We start from the raw sequence: 16,383 nt of genomic DNA on the forward strand, positions 1-16,383 counted from the left end.
ATTAGAAGTATAATAGGTTGTGATATTTTCTATAGATTCTAAATGTAAATAATCAATTTTGTACATACAGTAAAGGATATGGGCTGAGCAATCATTGACTAATAGAGAGAACCATCCCTGTCCATCCCACTGTATTCACAGTAGCCATGAAATAGAACCAGGTTAATTGTCCATCAGTTAATGAATGGATCGCTATACAATGGGGATTATACATCTCTTAAGCAAAATGTAATTATGAATGTTTTAGGTAATTTGATGATTATGCATATGATACTCCACAAATTAAAAGAAATGTTCTGCATTTTCCCCAATTTTTAGACATTAGTTTTGAATCTTGAGTTATGTGTGTTTCACTTGGAATACTTTATAAAGGTCAGGAGTGAAGTAAAATATAGATGGTTAGGGGACTTTTGTTAGAACACAGTTGTTTAAAGGATGTAAGTAGACAATGGACTGTAGACAATTAATCTATCTTGGAAATATAGCATGTATCAGAGAAAAGGAAAAGTTAATAATAATATTAAGGCTCCATTAAAACCTACTAGTTTACAATTTTAAAAACATAGTTGATCTATTTCTATTTGTCATTTATATTGATATCATCTATATATCATTTATATCTATATTTATCTCTCTCTCTCTCTCTCTCTCTGTGTGTGTGTGTGTGTGTGTGTGTGTGAGAGAGAGAGAGAGAGAGAGAGAGAGAGAGAGAGAGAGAGAGAGACTTATTACATTTTTTTTTGTATATCATAACACATGGGCAATTTCCTGTGAGACATGTAGGGTATCTAGCCAGGCACTTTGATGTTATAGATCTTTTGTTGTAGTGTTCATTCCCACAGCTCTCAAATATATACATTATCTATACAGGTTAGAGGATATTCAACAGCCTTCTCACTACTCCAAAGTGTCTGTGGATTGGGTTAGTGATGCCAAAGGATAGACTCTCTTTGAGACTAGGGATTACCTAGTTACACTTTAGAATCAATGGAATAGCCTATTTTTTAAGTAACTAAAAATGAAAATTGTAGTATTATTTAAAAGCTACATACTTGAGTTATTTCTTTCATTTACATGGTATCAGAGGGGAAATTACTTATTCAATTCGTCTCCTTATCTCAACATGGATGCAATGATGTTGAGTGAAATATTTAAAAAGTGTGATTGGCACGTTCCCATGCTTGTGCCTCAAACCCTCTGCCCCAGGGACCATGCAATAGAGATTCATGGAGAGTCACTGTCCAGGAGCTTCTGAAACATCTCCACCTAGCTCACTAGGTTCCTATTGGTGGTTTGCTACCACTCCAACCCCGTACTTCAAATCCCTCACGACCTTTGTGGAGCACCTCAGGCAAACACACACTTGGCCACCATACCTTTCTCTCTTGAACCCAGATGAGGTGCAACATGGAGGAAAATGTAGCACAAACTTAGTTGAGAAACAATGGTAACTCAGTCTTACAGTGCAGCAAATAAATGCAATCTTGTAAGCCTTAGTAAAATCTGATCCCTCCGGTGGAAGATCCTTGCAAATCCACCATGATACTAAGAAACTCTAACAGCTACATCTGACCTCTCTACTGACCTGGTTCCTAGAGGAAGTAACTCTCTCCTGTTTCCTCTCTTTCTCTGTCCAACCAAGAAGTCCAGCCTACTCGCCCAGTGATGGGCACCTTCATTAATTAGGTGATTGGTTCACAAGAACAGCACCAGGCCCATCCATAACACAATGACACCAGTATCTAATATGCATAAGTAGCTGTTGAGCAGCCACAGAGAACTGGGTCTACCAGGAGGGAGAGCTGGGGATGAAAGAGGGACAGGCAAGAGAAAATAATGAGCCAAGACAAAATTCATTCTGATCAAGTCTCAAAGTTTAATGTTCAGCTCTCAATATATAAGGGGAAAAACCCAAAGATCTTTCTTTGCTGGATTGAATTGCAAAGCAAGCTCAATGAACAGTTTGTTTTCTTGCAGGAAGTTGAAGTGGGGAGAAGGCCTGAGACTTCCATCTATGTTGGAAGACTCCACCCAGGTCAACAGAAGACCGATTGTGGTAGACAAATAAGGTTTGGTTAGCCCTCTCAAGATCAGGGGAAGGTCACACACATTGCACATACATCTAAACACACAATAAAATAAATAAATAAATTAGTAAGACTTGAAAACTATGTAATGGAGACAGTCTAAATATCTTCTGGTTAGGTGAAGAGAGTTGTTGAGTTTAATGGTAATAAAATTAAAGGATAAATTCACCAGAGAATCTAAGATGGTAGATGTCAGTTTGTCTCCTACAATCCCCAGGGTATATACTGAGTATACTTGCCTAAGCACCTCTGAAAATCAACAAGATAGATACACCCTTAGCCAACCTAACCAGAGGCAACTGAGACAGTATCCAAATCAAGAAAATCAGAAATGAAAAGGGAGACAAAACAACAGAAACTGAGGAAATTTAAAACCTCATCCTATCCAACTAAAAAAGCCTATACTCAACAAAACTGGAATATCTGGATGAACTGGACAATTTTCTAGTCAGATACCAAATACCAAAGTTAAATCAGGAGCAGATAAATGATCTAAACAGTCTCATAACCCCTAAAGAAATAGAAGCAATTATTAATCGTCTCCCAAACAAAAAAGCACAGGACCAGATGGGTTTAATGCAGAATTGTATCGGACCTTCAAAGAAAAACTCATAACAATTCTTTGTAAATTATTCTACTAATTAGAAATGGAAAGAACACTACCCAATGTATGGGTAGTGGCTATGTAGGCACAATTACTCTGACACCTAAACTGCACAAGACCCCAAAAAAGAAAGAGAACTTCAGACAAACTTTCTTATGATTATAGATGCAAAAATGCTCAATAAATTCCTGCAAAATGAAACCAGGAACTCATCAAAACAATCATCTATCATGATCAAATAGGCTTCATCCCAGGGATTCAGGGATGGTTTAAGATATGGAAATCCATCAACATAATCCACTATATAAACAAACTCAAAAAAAAACCAAACAAACATGATCATTTCATTAGATGCTGAGAAAGCATTTGGCAAAATCCAATACCTCTTCATTATAAGTCTTAGAAATATCAGGAATTTAAGGCCCATTCCTAAACGTAGGTAGAACAATATACAGCAAATCAGTAGCCAACAGCAAGCTAAATGGAGAGAAACTTGAAGCAATCCCACTAAAATAAGGGACCAGACAAGGCGGCACACTCTTTCCATACCTATGTAATATAGTACTTGATTTCCTAGCCAGAGAAATTAGACAACAAAAGGAGGTCAAAAGGATGCAATTTGAAAAGGAATAAGTCAAAGTATCACTATTTGCAGATGATATGATAGTATACTTAAGTGACCCTAAAAATTCCACCAAAGAACTCCTAAAGTTGATAAACAACATCAGCAAAGTGGCTGGATATAAAATTAAGTCAAACAAATCAGTGGCTTTCTTGCACTCAAAGGATAAACAGACAGAGAAAGAAATTAGGGAAAAAACTCCCTTCACAATAGTCACAAATAATTTAAAATACCTTGGTGTGACTCTAACAAAGCAAGTGAAAGATCTGTATTACAAGAATTTCAAGTCTCTAAAGAAAGAAATCAAAGAAGATCTCAGAAGATGGAAAGAACTCCCACGCTCATGGATTGGCAGGATTAATATATCAAACCTGGCCATCTTGCCAAAAGCAATCTATAGATTCAATGCAATCAATCACCATCAAAATTCCAAATCAGTTCTTCATAGATTTAGAGCAATTTGCAAATTCAAGTTCTTAGCTTATTCCCTAATGTAGTTTATGACATCTCTAGTTATATGAAATTGAGATTGTGTGTGGACATTCCTTGTGCGCTCCAGATCTCTTGCTATGAGGTTGTTGCCTGATGCCCCAGGAGTTCTGACATTATCAGCTGGTGTGGACCATTTTTCAATCAGGAGATGTTGTGAAAACCTGCAATAAGCAAGACTTCTGAGTTTCTCAGTATAGTTCAGACATGCACAGTAGTGCTCTTTTTATTCTATTCTCTATGAGGAGTGACTATGGCCATTGAGGTATGTCTAGCCTGTGGCCTGAAGACCACTTGCATTTAGGGATAGCTATGAATGTGAACTCAACACACTTCACACACACGCACACTCATACACTCACTCATGAACACATGCACTGGTGTTTGCACAAGCACACAAAATTAAAATTCTAAAAAATAATGAATGCATAGGAAAATAGAAACATTTAATAAAGTAATACAGTCTGAAAACTTCCTGCTATTATGAAAATTTCATCCAAATGATTATCAAACAAGGAACCCTGTGTAGGAAAAAAAGTAAAATAATACTTTCATATTCGGTCTAATAGAGTCCAAAGGGAAAGTGGAATACTCTAGAATGTCATTTTGTAAACATAATGATTACAGAAGATCAGAGTACTTTTTCTAAAATTTATTCTCTTACATCCCAGTATCAACCACTCCTTCCTCCCAGGGCCCCGCCCTCATACAGCCTCTACCCCCTTTCCCCTCCCCTTCTCATCAGAGAAGTGGGAGCCCCCCTCGAAGCCCAGGTGTCAGAGCTCTTAAAATCAAATGACAGAAGGCAGCTTTGCTAATTCTGGTGGGATTTCTTTCATGAAGTTTCCTCCAAGGCATAAACATTCTAAACTCCACAAGTTCTGGATCTCTGCGGGCTGGGATGTTCTGCAGCCGGTTGCCACCCAGGCTGAGGGTCTGCAGCTCCAGCAGCTAGGCGGGCACCTCCTGGTAGCAGCAGCCTCTAAGGTTGAGCACTGGAGGCTGCAGCAGACAGAGCGGCGGCCAGGCAGGGAGCCTGGGCAGCCAAGCTGGTTGTGCGCAGGCCGCTCAGCAGTGGCAGCTCGGGTCCCAGCGCCTGAGCTCATTGCCGCCCCCTTCTGTCCAGGAGCTGGAGGTGCAGGAAGCCGCCACCCAGAGCCCGCGGCAGTGACGTCAGGCCTTCGTAGGGCAGAGGCAGCCACAGCAGCCTCTTCCGCGGGCCCTGCTGCTCCTCGGTGCACACCTCCAGCTGACTCCTGGGCCTTGGCCAATGCGCTGAGCAGGACCATTTGAGTTCGGCCTCCCCGGGCAAGCAAGGCCTCCTCCATCCCGCTGGATGCCAGACCACAAGCCTAGGCAGTCCCCCAGAGCTGAAGCAAGCGCCCTGTTGGAAGTGGGGAGGCCTGGCCCGGGCGCTCACCCACACACGCAGCCCTCCCCTAACTTTTTCTAGTTCCTCTTAAAAATGTTTCAGTTTTAAAATTTTATGTGAATGGACTTGTGTCTGCTTATATGTCTATGTACTACATGAATTCAGGGTCTGCAGAGGTCATTAAAGGGTGACTGATACCCTGGGACTGGGGACACATATGGTTGTGAGCTGCCATGTGAGTGCTAGGAACCAAATATTGTTTCTCTGCTAGAACAGGATATGCTCTCTCCTAAACTTTTAATTTTTTCTATTTATTTATTTATTTATTTACTTACTTACTTACTTACTTACTTACTTACTGATTCACTTTACAAACTGTTTTCACCCCTCCACTTCCCCTTTTCCTCCCAGTCTCCCTCACCTCTCCCTCTCACATCAGAGAAAAGGGAAGTCCCTCCTGGGTACCAACCCACCCAGGCACCTCAAGTTACTGTGACACTTGGCACAGCCTCTCCCACTGAGGCCAGACAAAGCAGCCCAGTTAGGGGAACAGGATCCACAGTCAGGCATCTGAGTCAGGGACAGCCCCCAATCCAGTTGTTGGGGGTCCTACATGAAGACAAAGCTGCACATCTGCTACATAAGTGCAGGGGCCTAGGTCCAGCACTCCTATGTTCCTTGGCTGATGCTTTGTCTCTTGGAACTCCCAAGGGTATTGGACAGCTGACTCTGATGGTCTTCTGTGGAGTCCCTATCCCCTAAAGGTTCCCCAATCCTCCCCACAACTCTTCCATGACTTCCTAAGCTTGGTCTCACATTTAGCTGTGAGTCTTCTCATCTCTTTCAGTAGCTGCTGGGTGGAGCCTCTCAGAGGACAATTAGTGTGAATCCAGGCTGACAGATACAAACATAGCCTGAGGCTCCAAGGTAGGAAGGCAGGCCTATGATGTACTATTGATCCTTGGAGGACAGATCAGCACATTTATGTCTGTCTTAGACAGGGCACCTATTTATCTAGGCCAGCAGTGACAAACTTAGCTGTCAATAGTGTCTTCACATCTTCTATCATTGTGACAAGGCTTTGACCAACAATGAGGTATCAAAGCCTCACAATGTGGCCGTGTGAATCCACTGTCCATGCAGTCACAGTAGTAGTTGTTTCCTCCATCCACACACAGATATCCATGGAGTCATGGCTGACTATGTCACATCATCAAAGTTGAGTTCCAAGTGGACTCCAAGAAGTCTAGGTGCACAGTCACAGAAGTGAGTCCCAAGAGCATCCTGACTCATGGGGCATCATGTAGACACAGCTGGGATCCACACCCATCAACTACCAACTCACAGTTCACTATAGAATACTCTCAAGGACAGACTCATGTGTCTACTCACTGAAGTCTCCCAGAGTTTTAAACATTGTGGTTTTTTATGTATGTATGTATGTATGTATGTATGTATGTATGTATGTATGTGTGTGTGTCTACGTATGTGTGTCTATGTATGTACGTTTATATGTATGTATGTGTATGTATGTATGTATGTATGTGTATGTATGTATGTATGTTTATGTATGTATGTAAGCATGCATGTGTGTGTGTGTGTGTGTTTGTGTGTGTGTGTGTGTGTAGGTGTTTGAACACTCTCCTGTGGGTGCCACAGAGGTTAGAAGACAACATTGCAGCCTGTGGAGCTGCTGTTACAGATGTTTGTGAGGAATCTAAGATGGATTTTGGGAGCTGAACCCCAGTCCTCTGCAAGAGCAACAAGTACTATTGACTTCTGAGCCTTCCTTCCAGCCCTTTAAAGGAAAATTTTAGTTAGCATGCAAATAAGAGGATTCACAATTACATTTTATACACATGTTATAACACTTTGTTTTGTCTGTCTTCCTCCCACCACCCTCTTCCCTCATCTTCATCCCACCACCCTCCTCCCACCACCCTCCTTCCTGCAGCATGCTGCCTTTTTCTATCACTTTCCTTCATCTAAATAATGACTTCTACTTTCTTTCCTTTTCTTTTATTGAAGAGAGAATTTTGTTTTTTCTTCACATAGCATTCTGATCACAGTCTTCCTTCCCTCTACTTCTCCCATTCCCTCCCTACCTCTTCTTCCACCTGGATCTACTCTCTTTCTACCATTAGGAAAAAAATAGACTTCTAAGAAGGAATACTTCTAAGAGCTATGAAAACATGAAATGTAATGATTACAATAAAAATCTGTTATACTGGAGTTGTACAAAATAAACAGAGAGAAGGAAAAGTGCCCAAAAGAAGGCGTAAGAACCAGTGACACACTCATTCACAGACTCAGGAATCCCATAACAAACCTACATTTGCACTCATAATATATGTGCAGAGGACCTTGTGCCAACCTGTGTGGGTCCTGAACTTGCTGCTTCAGTCTGAGTTCATACAATCTTTGCTCCTGTTGACTGAGAGGGCCTGTTTTCTTGTTGTCCTTCAACCCCTGCTGGCTGTTACACTCTTTATGCCTCCACTTCCATGGGGTTTCCTGAGCCCTCAGGGGAGGGATTTAGTAAACATAACCAATGTAGGGCTGAGTGTTTCTAGCTCTCTCAGTCTCCTCATGTCTGGCTGTGGGTCTCTGTATTTGTTTCCATCTCCTGCAGGAGGAATTTTCTTTGGTGATGGCTGAGCAAAGTGCTGATCTGTGAGTATGACAAAATGCCATTAGGATTAGTTTGATGGCCACTTTTTTCTTTTGGACGAGTATCATTTGGTTTTGCCACTTAGTTACTCAGTCTCAGGTATCTGGCCACCCAACCAGAGTTGGGTGTGGGTTCCTTCTTGTGGAGTGGGCCTTAGGTCAAATCAGACACTGACTGGTTACTCTTACAAACTTTCTGACTCTATTGCACCAGCATATCTTGCAAGCAGGGCACCATTGTGGATGACTTGGTGTTTATGTTTTGCTTTTTGTAGCATGCAGAGTACCTTCCTGTACCAAAGGCAATAGAACACAGGGTTAAAGGCTTTGTGTAGGCATATTAGCTTGGATTCTGCATGTTCATTGAATTGCTTAGTTCTTTTCAGAAATGGTCTCTGCTGTCAGCAAGCTATAGTCCTGAAAATAACCTGGGCTGCTTGGGTATTCTCACAAGACAGCTCTGAACAAGTCAATTCGATATAACCTAAGCCCAGGACTAGAAACTTCATTTGGTGAGAAGAGATGGCCTCTTCTCACCAAATGGCCTCTCCCATTATTTGATGGTTTCATTTAGATCACACTTATATATGTATACATTTTAGGAAGATTCTACTGTACAGGTTTCCATACTCCCCCTCAAATGGCCCTTATATTAGACATCTCTCCTCTCCAGTTCCCCACTTGATCTTCCCATTCCAGTCCCCCTCAATGGTAACTATCTATTCTACTTCTCTTTCCTAACACAATCTAGCTAGACCCCCACTGTCTCTAAATCTATACCTAATTTCTGTAGTTTTACTGATGGTAGCTAGTTTAACATTGACTCAACAGGTAATATCCACATATACTGGAACATGTAATATTTATCTGGGTGGGTTATTCCACGCAGGAGGTTTTTCTCTATTTTGTTTTCCTTTTAATTCCACTCACTTACCTATGAGCTTCATGATGACACTTTTTTAAACAATTATTTTTCCTATCTGCTGCTGGAAGAAGCCTTTCTGATGATGACTGGACAAGGCACTGATCTGTGACTATGCTAGAATACAATTAAGAATCATTTCATTAATTTTTTTGTGCCTGTTGTGTTTGGGTCTACTGGAGGTTTAAGGGTGTTGTAGCAGGATCTTGAGGGAGACCTAGTCTTATCTTACTAAGGAACTGCCACACTTACATCCATAGTGACTGTACAAGTTTGTATTCCTTCCAGCAATGGATGAATGTTTCTCTTTCTCCATATCCTTGTCATGATAACCTGACACTACTTTATTGATCCTAGTCATTCTGACAAGTGTAAGATTAAGTCTTAAAGTAGGTTTGATTTGCTTTTCCCTGATGTACAAAGGATGCTGAACATTTCTTTAAGCGTTTCCAAGCCATTTGAGATTCCTTTTTGATGAAACTGTTTAGATCTATACCCTATTTTAAAAAACCTGCATTGTTCTATTGATACTTGAGTTCTTTGTATATTTAGGATAGAAGCCCTATGTTGGATGTGTAATTCATAACAATCTTTTTCTGTTTGTGGACTGCTGCTTTGTCCCAATGACAGCATTTTTTTTTCTGTTTTCAGTTTCACAAGGTCCCGATATCTCAGTATCTGTGCCAACTATCTTTTTTTTTTTTTTAGAAAATCTTTCCCTGTGCAGATGCATTCAAGGCTATTTCCTTCTTTCTCTTCTGTCAGGTTCAGATTCAAACTCCTGCATCCATCTGGGGCCGCACTTTGTACACAGTGATAAATGGGGTTCTATTGTCATTCTTCTACATGTAGCCATCAAGCATGACCAGCACGCATTGTTATAGATGCTTCCCTTTTCCCAGTGTGTATTTCTGGTTTTTTGTTTTTAATGAAAAAAACAGGTGTCCATAGGCGTGTGGATTCATATCTGAGTCTTTAATTTGATTCTATTGATCAATGTATCTGTTTCTTTTGCAGTACCATGCTATTTTTATTACTACAGCTCTGAAGCACAACTTGAAACCAGGGAGAGTGATACTTCCAGTAGTTCTTTATAATCCAGGATTGTTTTAGCTTCCCTGTGATTTTCGTTTTCATGTGATGAAGGGCCCATCTTAACACTACACACTCGATTTTGCTTTCAGATTCTGTTTTATGTTTAACTTGCCATCTGAAATAACTCAGCTACTGGAAAAATACCAACTTGTTTTAAAAGCCATGTCAGCCTGGTAACAATCCCAGTTCTCCTTGGCAAATAGTCACTTCCCTCCTAGCAACAACCTATCAGTTCTTAAGTACCTAATGTCTAAAGTAGATTGATTTAGCTAGCAAAGTAGATTGATTTAGCTAGCAACCATTGTTCATACCAAGCTGAAATCATCACTAGCTAATAGATGAGAACCAAGCAAATGTCAACTGCCCATGTAACTGCCACGTTGGAAAGTTGCTCACCCTGCTCTCATGATAAATAGGCAAGGTTTGTACCAGCACTGGACCTTCCACAGTTTTCAGTGTGCTTAGAGATTTGGGGGTCTGTGCTTGAGCTGGAATAAAGACTCTTTGGCTTTGCATAGATGTTGGACACCTGGTGGTCTCTGATGGTCTGTGGGGACAATTCGATCTGGGCATAACACCTTATACGTTAATAATAAATATTAAAAGTACAAAAAGAAGGCCAGGAGGCTGAGGTCTGACAGACTCCCTGACAACCTCTTCACACACACACACACACCATGAGTGAGAACAAGAGGTAATTTCCCAGGGTCACCTTGCTCACAGGGAACTAACCAGACTAGGTGAGATGGTTTCTAAATCAGAGCTTCTGCCTGGGAGGGACTGGAGCTGCATCCCAAGGCATGGATTTCTGGAGAGTATCCTGAGATCTCGGGATCTTCCTCTACCTGCTGAGGCCTCTCAACTTCATGGTGTACCTGTGCCCTGCCCCCAAAGCCCCTGCCTCCTACACTCCCACACTCCCACACTCCCACACTCACTCACAAAAACATCTCTTTGACAGCTTCTACATTTGAAACTGACAGATGTGCAAGATAGCAGCTTGGTGCCACCTCTGCAGATGAGACCCAGCTTTTTGAATGAAAAGGAATTATTTTCAACAAGGCTCAGGGTGTGTGTGTGTGTGGGGGGTGTATGCATGTGTGTAACTGTACTTGTGAAAGTATAAGTGTGAGGCTTCTTCCATCATCAAAATCTATCTTACTGTATCCCAGAATCTTACTGCATTCCCTCTCTAGGTTCCCTGTTTCCCTCTTTTTCCATCATTGTTTTTCTTACCTGTCACAGTCTAGCTTTGTTTCTGTGTCTGAAAGCTCCAGAAATAAAGAGATAATTTTCTGGTTCTAATTTTGTCTCTGGTCCCTTTTTGGTCTCATGAAGGTCTTGGGGACATAGCTCAAACATTAAGACCCGAGTACAGGTTTCTAGGTGTCTTTTAAAAAGCTGGGTGCAATGGTAAACATATATATATATATATATATATATATATATGTAAACATATATATATGTAAACATATATATATATGTAAACATATATATATATGTAAACATATATATATGTAAACACATATATATATATATGTAAACATATATATATATGTAAACATATATATATGTAAACATATATGTATATATATGTATATGTGTGTGTGTGTATCTGTGTGTCTGTGTATGTATCTGTATGTGTGTGTGTGTGTGTGTCTGTGTATGTATCTGTATATGTGTATATATGTATACTTCTAAGTATGTATACATGTATATGTGTGTGTATCTGTATATGAATATATACATACATGAATAGGTGTGTATATTTGTATACATGTACATATTTTTATATGTTTGTCTATATGTATATTTATGGGTGAATGGGTGTATATGTAAATTTATGTACCATAAACCACACACACAATACATGCACTCACAGAACAAACAGCCAATTTTCTTCTAGAACATAGTGCTTCTGTCCTGTTATTTGCATGGGGTCACTCTGGTAGCCATTCACTCACTCATTTTTCAGCAAAACTCAGCAAATGGAATCTAGTTAAAGGTCATGGAATATAGCTTCTTCAGGAAGTGTTAGGTAAATACCAATCCTAAGTGCTGTCTTGCCTGAGCAGGCAGTCCTTAGGGGCTAGAGTGTATACCAAGACTTCTGAAGGTCTTGAGAGCATGCCACAGGTCTGGGAGGAAGTTGGACCCCATCTTTAAGGGAGACTCTAGGTCATATGCAAGAAGGTCTATCAAGGTTGATACCCCAACAAGAGAGGACTTTTCCTTCTCACCACTTCAAAAAAAATTAAAATCCACAAAAAAAAAAATGAATTCCAGTCTCCAAATTCCAGCTAGGGCTATTAGGTTTAGAGGTGCTGTTTCCAAAGGGGCAAAAGAGACAGGGGTGAGAATATCTGGGGAGGAAGGTGACTCAGACCTCCTAGGGTGTGTTCTAAGATGTCTGAGAGTTGCCCAGCACCTGCCCCAGTCTCCAAACTCCTGAAACAGGGTAAGCATGATTCCTCTTCCTTTCTTCACCTTCTTTTAACCCCTCTCTCCACCTGGCCAGAGGAAGGCAAAACCATGGAACTCAAGAACACTTTGCTAACATTTGAACGTCCTCTAGCCTGACTCCTCCCCACTTCTTTCGTTTTCTCTTGTGTTTTAAGACAATCTCTTGTAGCTCATGCTGCCCTCCTTAGATAGCCTCTTGTAGCACACGCTGGCCTCTAACTTGCTGTGTAGCCAAAGCTGACTTTGAACCCTTGTTCCCACCACTCAAGTGCTTACCATGCCAAGTTTTATCTCCTTGAGAACCTCTGGAGAGAAGCCTGCTATCTGTACAAACAGACTTCTCTAATTGGAAACCTGTTAGAACATTCTTCTGCAGACTGAAATGAAAACTAGACTGGACCACGCTTGTCTTCAGGCTCAGGGGAGCTTCTGGGTTCTTCCTTGTTACCTGGCATCCGCTGGATTGCTAACTGGACCCTTCTGGAACTGGCTCTCCTCCTGGCTGTGGTTTACATGTGATCACTGCGGTCTGCAGGAGCCTAGACTGATCTTGAGAGACCTAATCTTTTAAGTTCAGACTCCATTTTAGAGCACCTGACCTAAGTTTGAACTCAGGTAAACTAACAGGCTGGTACCTAGCATTAGTTTCTAAGTTGCCCCCCCAGTTTCTAGGTTTATAATCAAGAAGGCCATAGTTTCCAGGTTATACCCTCAACAAGACCAGTGTCTTCAGTTTATTCCTCCAACAAACCCGCACCCCTTAGCCACCCCTTGCCTAATGACCACCAATGCAGAGAGGAGCAGAAGGTAAGTCTATGATATGACTCCCAGAACCAGCCAATTATGTTAAAGGCCACAGCAGCTTCCTAATTATATGCTTGCACACGTACTCCCTGCTTGCTGCTTACTATAAAGCCTTGCCCCATAGACATTCAGGGCTCCCCAACACCAAAATCATCCTTTGTGATGGTGGTGCATTGGGGGGGGGGTTGTCCAAGCTATCTCAAATGCAATAAAGACCCTGCTGTGAGTTGCATCATATTGGCTCCTGTGTGTGTTTTAGGGAACCACCAACATTTCCCTGGCACAACAATTTCATAGCAGATGAGCTGAATGGAGGAACAAGAAATATCATGGGTGTGTATATAGAGCATTTTGTAGGTAACATGAAGAGACCCAACATAGATTGAGAAGGTAGAAGTAAGCCTAGATCCTGGTCCTGCCTCTCTTGGGCATTATACTTTTTTGCCTCTGTGTCTCTAGGATCCTGTCCTAGTCCAAAGAGGTACAGAAAACTAGATCTCACCCCTTAGTTGCTTACACAGTCTATCTCATGTTGCTACCTTCTGACCACTGAAATCTGAAGTTTAGAAGAAGGGCAGGGTGTTATTGTATTAGGTTGGTCAGATAAGACAAGTTTTCAGAAAATCAAATACCCATTAGTTCCCATAAGAACAGGCCCCTCTCTTAACCATCCCAGCACCATTTCTGCTTTCCATTCAGTATTCCAGCACAGCACAGCCTGAGATGATCACCACTCAACAATGTTGTTGCTTGGCTTTGAACATTTATTGTGTTCATCCTCTATACAGCTTAGCTGGGTACTGGGGATACATGGAGGAATAGTATGTGTCCCTTGAGGGAGAAGCCAACAGCTAAACATATAAAGGTATTTTATTTTTTATTTTAAATTTTAGTTAATTTTTATGTGTATCAGTGTTTTAGGCCATCTGCTAATCAGGCAACTCCAAAGGCTGAGTACCTCTACCCTGACTGCTCCTACCTCTTGGGAGTTTGTAATTTTCTTGCAAAGTGAGGAGCCATGACTGGAGGGGGCACTATAGTTTTTGGATTCTTTAATGAGAACATAGATCAGACGCTCCTCCTTGCCCAGCCTCTGGATAGGTACCAGCTAGGTCTGGCGATAGCAATGTCAGTACCAGCCACCTACTCTGGGCATAGCTCAGCACCATCAGGCTGGGTTTCTCAAGAGCAATGACCTGGTACAGCATGGGTCTGGCAGCCTTCCCTGCACAGTAGAGCCCCCAGCCCTTAAAGGACTGCTGTGCACAGAGATGAGATGGTAACCACAGTCTTGCTGAGGCCAGGGCTATCTGGGAAGGCATTTGGGGTGCCTGAGGTCAAGCGGAACATGGAGGACAGGTTGAGAGCACAGGAGTGCACCTCAGCTAGGTCCTTCTCATTAAGGAAGCCTTTGTAAACATACCCATTAGTGCCTGAAAAATCAAACAAACAAACAAAACCAAATAAAACATGATGTGACCAAGCTGGCTCTGTCAGTCAACAGGGTCTCAAGTGAGGGACTGAGGATTGAAAAAGAAAAACAGACATCATCATTACAGGACTCCAGCCCACACAGAGGCTGAAGCAGCTTTATTCTTTCCCAGCCTTCTTTTATATTATTGTACGTACATCCAAAACTCATCGTCAGTTCTTAGATCAAAGACAAAGTAATCAAGCAAAGTAGTACACAAGGAGATTACACAATAAAGTCACCATGCAGAGAGATCGCATAAGGAAGGAATTCAGCAAAGCCGTAAGCAAAGCCCCACGGTCACTGTTTCTAATGCTCCTATCTCCACCTTCCTTGTCCAAGCCCAGTGACAAATGCCAAGTTCCTAGAATTGTTGAGAGCACCAAAAGCTCTCAACAATGATGGGAGAAATGTCACAGCAGCCATGGTGCTCTTCTCCTTGGGCCTTCAAAACTTCCTCCCCATAGCTCTTGGCTATCCCTCTGCCCCAACTCTGCGGACACCCCTAACACAAGCTAAGAATACACCTGAATGTTCTTTAGAAAAGCAGAGGGATTTGCTCAAGATGTCTTGAACTCAAACACCCGCCAAGAGGTTCTTTAGAAAACCTGGTTAGGTTCTTCCTTCAGTGACACAGGTACATCTTCTCTCCTCTTGGACTTCAGACTTTTGGGGGCTTGCCCTCCAATACCCAAAGGGCATAAGGTGAAATCTTCCAGCACCAGTTTGGTTGGGAGTCTCACCTGCCTTGATGAAGTGCAGGTGATGCTATCCCTCAGGCCTAGGGAGCTCACTCACATTGCACAGCAACTGCTGCAGGCTGGCCTTGGATCCCAGACTGGAGGACCCACCACTCCTCCTGAGTGGCACAAACAGTTCCCGTTTCCCCGCCAGAAACTAGTGAACGCTGGCTGGACTCAGGCCGACCCCCTCAGGCACCCAAAAGCCAAAGTATGGCTGGGAGCTGAGAAAACAGGCTTAATCATTCTCTAAGTGAAAGGACGCGACTAACAGTTGGTTAGCGGGGCAAGGAACAGGCACAATTAGCAGAAGGGAGCCTCCAAACATGATGGAAGAGGAGGGTGGCGGCGACATTTTTGTCTCTCTCATTCTGTTTTCTGTTTAATGTTCCTCTCCTCCTTGCCACCACCGCTGCCTGCCCTCCCGCCCTCACTCACCAGCCCGCCCACCCACTGTCCCCTTTTCAAAGACTAAATACAGAGTTAAATTTAAAAAGTGGTAGGATGGTTAAAAATCCCATTTCTGTCTTTGCTTCCTTGCTATTTGTTTGCTTGTTTGTTTGTTTGTTTTTGTTCTGTTTTGTTTTTCTAGGAATACCTTTTCAAAGTGATTTGTTTTCACTTTGGCCAGAAAGTAATTATTTTTTGCACTGCTTTCCTTTGGTCATGTGAGTGGTGGTGGTGGTGGTGGTGTGTGTGTGTGTGTGTGTTGGTATATCTGTTCTTTTCCTTCCTTCCTTCCTTCCTTCCTTCCTTCCTTCCTTCCTTCCTTCCTTCCTTCCTTCCTTCCTTCCTTCCTTCCTTTCTACCAATAGCTTATCTGCCTATTTCCAGTTCCTGACTGCTAGAGTTACTAAGTTTATACAATACAGAGTTCAGCAAGGGAACCAGGGATACACCTGGGGGTCTGAGATCATCAGAGATCAGCATTAGTGGCAAAGGGGGATTTCCGCCCAAGGTGGTTACAAATAGAATATATTGCCAGACAACTTGGGCCAGATGGGGAGGAGGGGGAGGAGGAGGGGAATAACAAATGCGATGATG

The sequence above is a fragment of the Apodemus sylvaticus genome, chromosome 11 (assembly GCF_947179515.1).
Source record: "Apodemus sylvaticus chromosome 11, mApoSyl1.1, whole genome shotgun sequence".
Lineage (NCBI taxonomy): Eukaryota > Metazoa > Chordata > Mammalia > Rodentia > Muridae > Apodemus > Apodemus sylvaticus.